Here is a 7500-nt window from a genome sequence, read left to right as displayed (position 1 = left end):
ATTATCATTATTATGAATTTTGCAAGGGGGGCGGGGGTATTTGTTCTTTTTTTCTTTCTTTTCTACTAATATTTCTTGCTTTTTAATCATTTTCGTCATCAGCTTTTTTTCTTTGCCTCTTTTCCTCCTCCTTCGGTTTCTTCTTCTTGTCTCATTATTTCTTCCTTATTATTATTTTTATTATATATATATATATTTTTTTTATTATTTTTTTCAAGGGGGACGTGGGTTGCTTGTGTTTTCTTTCTTTCTTTTCTTGTTTTTTTGCGCATTTTTGCATCGTATCCCCTCCCCCCCTCAACCTATTTCATTTATTTCGTATTTTCGTCTGTTTCTTCTTTTGCCTCTTCCTTCTTCTTCTTCGTCTGTCTCTTTACTTCCTTCTTTATCATTATTTTGACGATACATTTTGCGTTATTTCCTCCATCCCGATCGTTATCCTTCTGACTGAAAAATTCCGACCTTATTTAATCTATTTATTTATCTATTTCTCTTTAATCATGTATCTGTTTCCCTTTTTATTCATTATTTATTTTCATAACCTTTATAAATTCATTTTATGTTTGTGATTTTTTCTTCATTTTTGTTCATAAACATTCTATTGTCATTTACCTTATCTTTTTTTTATTCATCATCTATTTTTATTATCTCTCCCATTCATAATTAATTTACCAACTTTTTTTTAATCGTTTACTTTCATTAACTTTTTTAAATTTGTCTTCATTATCGCTCTTATTCATCATTTATTTACATTAACCTTTTATTATCACTCATTTTCATTATACTTTTTCCTTCATCACTTATTTTCATATTTTTTTCAATAATTTACCTTCATCAACTTTTACTCATCATTTACTTTCATTTATTATTTTATTAATTTTTCTTTTCATCAACTTACCTATATAAGTAAATTTCTTGCTTATTCATTCATTCATCACTTCCTTACAATTACGATCTTACTTTATCCATCAATTCTTTATTTCTTAATTACTTTTTAATCTAATTTCCTTATTATTTTTCTTCTTATCATTATTATTATTATCATTATCATCATGATTACTTTTTTTTCTTATTGTTCTTTTTTTCTTTTTTATTTCCTTTCTTCTTCTTTCTTTCTTTCTTTTTTCTTTTTTTTTTTTAACTTCATTATCAATATATTATCTACGGTTAAATTCTTACGTTCGGTTGACCTGGCAGGAGATGCTCTGTCAGCTTTAACCTTTGTAGAAGGATGGAAAGGAGAGAGAAGGAGAAACTACGAGATAAAAGAGAGGTGGGAAAAAGGAAGAAAGGGAGGAAAAGAGGGAGGGAGGGGGGAGGGGAGAAAATACAAGAAAGAGAAAGATAAAGAGAAGTAGGAAAAAAAGAAATAGAAAATGAAACAAAAGGAGAAAATAAGTATTTGAGACTCTTTGTTTTCATCTTCCTCTCCCTGTCCCTCCTCCCCCTCCCCCTCCCCCAAATGCAATGAGATAGCCCACACTTCACTCTCGTCTAGCTTAAGTGGACGTCTCTCTCTCTCTCTCTCTCTCTCTCTCTCTCTCTCTCTCTCTCTCTCTCTCTCTCTCTCTCTCTCTCTCTCTCTCTCTCTCTCTCTCTTCTATCCCTTTTCCTCGTTCTCTATCTTCTATTTGCTTTGTTCTTCATTCCCTTCTATATTCTCTTCTTTTCTCTTCTTCTCTTCGCTTTCCCTTCTCTTTCTCTTCTCACACCTTCTTTTCTTCTGCTTCTTCCGTATTCATGTTGACAAATGTAGAAAAGGTATGAATGAGAATATCCTCACAATACAATAGGTGCATTTGACCGGTTTCGAATATATTCCTCGTCAGAAATGCATGATGTATTTCTGACGAAGATACATTCGAAACCGGTCAAATACATCTCTCGTACTGTTCATTTTCGTTCATATCTTTTCTGCATTCACTTTCTTCTCTTCAATTCTATTTACGTCTCTTTCCTTTCCCTTTTTTTCTCTTCACTGGTTGGACTAACTGAGTGATCAAATTTAACAGCAGTCTCTTAAATTAAAGGCAAATACAACAAGAACAGATACAACACAATCATTATCACCATCATCGTCATCATTACCATTCATATTACCGCTCATTTCAACTAGATATTCCACTAAAGAACTTTTCTACATTGTCTAATTCTATAATTACGTCTCTTTCATACCCCTTTTTTTCTCTTCGCTTCTACTTCTTCCTCTCTCTCTCTCTCTTGTGTGTGTGTGTGTGTGTGTGTGTGTGTGTGTGTGTGTGTGTGTGTGTGTGTGTGTGTGTGTGTGTGTGTGTATGTGTGTATGTGTGTGTATGTGTGTGTGTGAGAGAGAGAAAGAGAGAAAGAGAGAGATAGAGAGAGAGAGAGAGAGAGAGAGAGAGAGAGAGAGAACAACTTTAGGGAACAAGAACAACAAAAATATACATTGCTAACAAAATAATTCTTAATTTCATCTAACTGCATATTCCAACAAAAAATAATAATCATTATCAACATAATCATTATACCATCATTCTCTCATACTACCATTCATATCCCTCCTTCCCCCAAAAAAAAAACAAAAAAAAAAAACATAAATAATCATTGCAACATAATCATTATACTTTCATCTAACTGCATATTCCAACAAAAAATAATAATCATTATCAACATAATCATTATACTTTCTCTCAACTACATATCCCCTCCCCCCCCAAAAAAAAAAAAAAATAATAATAATAATGATAATAATAATCATATACATAACCATCACACCTTTCAAAAACATATCCCAACAACAAACCACTTGACAAACAAACAACAACAAACTTGACAAAAAAAAAAAAAAAGAAAAAAGAAAAAAAAGACAGGCACCCATCCAAACGCGTTTTTGTGCGTATTAGATAGAGAGTGAGAACGGCCTCGTGTCACAAGGGAGAAGGGTAGAAAGAGAGAGAGAGGGAGAGAAGAAGGGAGAGAGTGATGAAGAGTGTGGGAGAGGGAGAAAGGGAAAGGGAGGGGAGGGAGATGATAGAGTAAAATAATGCGTGAGAGAGAGAGAGAGAGAGAGAGAGAGAGAGAGAGAGAGAGAGAGAGAGAGAGAGAGAGAGAGAGAGAGAGAGAGAGAGAGAGAGAGAGAGCAACTTCTCATGTGACTTTAAAAGCAAGGAGAGTCCACCAAAGCAAGAACGAGTGACTGAAAGGGACAAGAAGAGAGGGAAAGAAAGAGGGAGGCGAGAGATGAGGAGGAAGAGAGGAAAAGAGATCTGAGGAAGGGAGGGAAAGAGAGGGAGTCGAGAAATGAGGAGGAAGAGAGGGAGCCGAGAGATGAGGAGGAAGAGAGGGAAAGAGAGATGAGGAGGAAGGGAGGGAAGGAGAGGGAGCCGAGAGATAAGGAGGAAGAGAGGGAAATAGAGATGTGGAGGAAGAGAGGGAGGCGAGAGATAAGGAGAAAGAAACGAATATGAGGAGAGAGCGGAAGATATATGACACGATATGAGGAGAGATAGGACGGCATATGAGGAGAAGGTAGATGATATGATATGAGGAGAGAAAATAAGGGAGATGAGGAGAGGGAGGAGGAGATATGAGGAGAAGAGGGGAGGAAATGAGGAAAGGGAAGTATACGAGAGAGGCAGGGTGGACGGGATTGTTGGATAGCAAATAAGGGGAGAGAAGAGAGGGAGGAATCAGTAAACAAGAGCTCTCTCTCTCTGTGTGTGTGTGTGTGTGTGTGTGTGTGTGTGTGTGTGTGTGTGTGTGTGTGTGTGTGTTTGTGTGTGTGTGTGTGTGTTTGTGTGTCACAGCTAAGGTTGGGAGATGGGAGATGGAGGGAGGGGGATGGGAACCGAGAGAGAGAGAGAGAGAGAGAGAGAGAGAGAGAGAGAGGGAGAGAGAGAGAGAGAGAGAGAGAGAGAACAGAGAGAGAGAGAACGAGAGAGAGAGAGAGAGAGAGAGAGAGAGAGAGAGAGAGAGAGAGAGAGAGAGAGAGAGAGAGAGAGAGAGAGAGAGAGAGAGAGAGAGAGAGAGAGAGAGAGAGAGAGAGAGAGAGAGAGAGAGATGAGAAGAGAAAAGAGAAGAGGAGAGGAGAAAAGAATAAAAACGAAGAGAAAACAGACAGATTCCACAAAACAACAGACCATGAGAAATACAAAAGTAATAATAATAATAATAATAATAATAATAATAATAATAATAATAATAATAATAATAATAATAATAATAATAATAAAGGTGATACTTTTATTAAACGAAGAAAAAAAAAGAAATAAAAAGAGAAATAACCAATAAACCAGGAAAACAGGAAAGAGGAAAAAATAAAAACCGACAAATCAGGAAGCATGAAAAAAAAAGAAATAAATAAAAAACGACAAAACAAGAAATAATGAGAAAAAGAGGAAAAAAATAAAAACCGACAAATCAAGAAAAAAATGAGAAAAGAAAAAACAAAACAACAAAAAAACAAAACAAGAGAGAGCGGAGATGAGACACAGAATGGCGGTGATGATGATGGAGATGAGGTGATGAGGCGAAGGAAATTGCAGATGGATATTGCCGGAGAGATGAGGGAAAGATCGAGATATTGGGAGGAGAGAGGGGAGGGAGAGAGGGAGGAAGAGGGGGGGGAGAAGGAGTGAAACGGGGGGGGGGAGGAAAGGAGAGGAGGGAGAGAGGGAGAGATGGGGGAGATAGGGAGAAAAGAAGGGAAGGAAGGGAGAGATGGAGGGATGAAGGAAAGGGGAGAGACGGAGGAAGGAGGGTGAGAAGTGAGTGAAATATAGATAGATAGATAGAGCATCGGCACAGGAGATAAGACAAGAAAATCCGGAAAGAGAAACGAAAAAAAGAGGAAAAATAACATACAAAATAAAACACTTTAATTCCTCAAAAAAACAAAAGAAAAACAAGAAAACCCGATGAAAGAGAGAGCGAGAGAGCAGCTTCCTGGACGCCTTTCCGACCCAGACGAGACAACGAGAATACAAAAGGAAGTTTAGACGACGGAGAGGGAGGGAGGGGGAGAGAGAGAGAGAGACAGAGAGAGAGAGAGAGAGAGAGAGAAAGAAAGAAAGAAAGAAAGAAAGAAAGAAAGAAAGAAAGAAAGAAAGAAAGAAAGAAAGAAAGAAAGAGAGAGAGAGAGAGAAAGAGAGAAAGGGCAACACATAAAAGCACATTAAGGAGGAACAGGAAAGACTTGGATGTATTATGCAACGCGCAGATGCAAATACCCACGAATATGAATGCAAAAACTAGGAATGCGAATGCGAATTCAAAAGCAACTCTAGGTCCCTTGAAGAAAACAGGAAATTGCTAAATGGGAGGAAAAAATATATCTCATTAAAGGAAAAAAAATAAAAGTTTATAGAAAAAAAACATATCATTAAAAGAAAAAAGATTAGGCTTATATTTGATAAAGAAATTAATACAATAAACAAAAATATATCATTAAAGGAAAAAAGATTAAAAGTTCATATCTGATAAAGAAATTAATACAATAAACAAAGGTACATCTATTCTGAGGGATAGACTATCATAATATTGAGGACTTTGCATATGGATATGGACAGGTGGGAGAAAGGGAGAAAAAGAGAGAAAAAATGAGAGACAGAAAGAGAAAGGAAGATACAGAGACAAAGAAAGGGAGCGAAAGACAAATGATGGAGAAAGAGAAATGAAAAGATAGAGAAAGAGAAGAAGAGGGAAAGGGGGATAAAAGACAAGAGAAAGAGAAAGAAAGAAAAGGGCACAATTAAGAAATGAAAAAAAAATAGAGAAAGCGAAAAATTGGAACCATTACGAGAAACATAAACGAATAAGTAAATAAATAAAAAAAACAGAAAAATCAAACCATAACTTATAACAGAAGGACTTAGAACCAGAACTTAGAACTAAAAATAGAAGTTTAACCAACTCTCTCCATTTTAACCAAGAAATGGCCACAGCGCTTTTGAAACTTAAGAGAGAGGAGACGCCAACAGTGCAACGTACGGGTGACCCCCCGGCGAAGGAGGCGGGGTCACGAGAGGTCAAAGCGAACCGTCTATCCATCCGCCTACAGTAATTGCAGAGGAATGTGGGTGGGAGGGAGGTAAGGAGGAAAGGAGGGGGAGGGCGAGGTAGAGGAGGGAGGGAGGGAGGGAGGGAGGGAGGGAGGGAGGAGGGGGGGAGGGAGGAGAGGAGGAAGGAAGAAAGGGAGGGAAGGAGGGTCGAAAGAAGGAAGAGAAGAAGGGAGGGAGGAAAGAAGGAAGAGGAGGGAAGGAATGAGGGAGGGAGGGATGGGAGGAAGAAGAAGGAAGTCGTGGGAGGGATACAGTGAAGGAAGTTATAAAAGGAGGGAGGGAGGAAGAAGGGAAGGAAGGGAAGGAGGAAGGATGGAAGGAAGAACGGAAGGGAGGGATGAGAGAGGAGGAAAAGTTGAAGAGAAAGGCTAAAAGGATAAGAGAGAGAGAGAGAGAGAGAGAGAGAGAGAGAGAGAGAGAGAGAGAGAGAGGGAGAGAGAGAGAGAGAGAAAGAGAGAGAGAGAGAGAGACAGAGAGAGAGAGAGAGAGAGAGAGAGAGAGAGAGAGAGAGAGAGACAGACATACAGACAGAAAGGGAATCAGGCATGATATCGTCACTAGAGATTATCAAATACTTCCACACGAACCCCGATTTTTTCTTTCTTTTATCATACTTGAAAAGAAAACGCGATAATATTACCAGAAAAAAATGTATTTGATCCCCCCCCTCCCCCCCTCCCCACTCCTGTGTCCCCGCTTAAAGTCTACGATACGTGTTCTGTGAAAGAGGGACCTTGTATTTACAGATAAACCAACTTTGCAAATGTAGGGATTGCTTATACATCTCACGGTAATAACATCACCAACATTTCATATAAACCATATATACATTTAACACACAATCAACCTTTTCATAAATTCAGTGGAAAAACAATATCCAATATTCTTATTTCCCAATAAATAAAACGAAACATATAAGAACACGAAAAGAACAAGCGATAAGAACATAGTATTCACGCGCACCGACGTGGCTCGTGCGCTGGTTGAACACGTGAACAAGTAGTCCAGGGTGGCGGTTGAACACGTGAGGAAAGACCGTCAAAATGAACAGTTTTACGTGGGACAGGATACAGGGGAACGCCGCGCACGCATGCTATGTGTGTGTTTGTGTTTCTTTGTGTTGGTCTGTTAGTTTGTTTGTGTGTATGTTTGATTGCTTGTTGTGTTTGTGTGTGTTTATGTTTGTTTGTTTGTGTGTGTGTGTTGTGTCTCTGTGTGTGTATGTTTGTGTTTCTGTGTGTGTATGTTTGTGTGTGTGGTTTTCTCTTCATTTTTCCTTCTCTTATTCTCTCTAGTTCTTATTCTATCTTCTCTTCTCTTCACTTCTGATTTATCCCTCCATATCGCCCTCTCTCTCTCTCCCCTCTCTTTCCATCCCTCCCCTCGCTCTCCCTCTCCCATTCCTGCTCCCCCTCCTCATATCCACTCTCTCTGATCCCCCCTCTCACTCCTCCTCCCTCTC

The sequence above is a fragment of the Penaeus vannamei genome, chromosome 17 (genome assembly GCF_042767895.1).
Source record: "Penaeus vannamei isolate JL-2024 chromosome 17, ASM4276789v1, whole genome shotgun sequence".
Taxonomy (NCBI): domain Eukaryota; kingdom Metazoa; phylum Arthropoda; class Malacostraca; order Decapoda; family Penaeidae; genus Penaeus; species Penaeus vannamei.
This window is presented reverse-complemented; position numbering follows the sequence as displayed.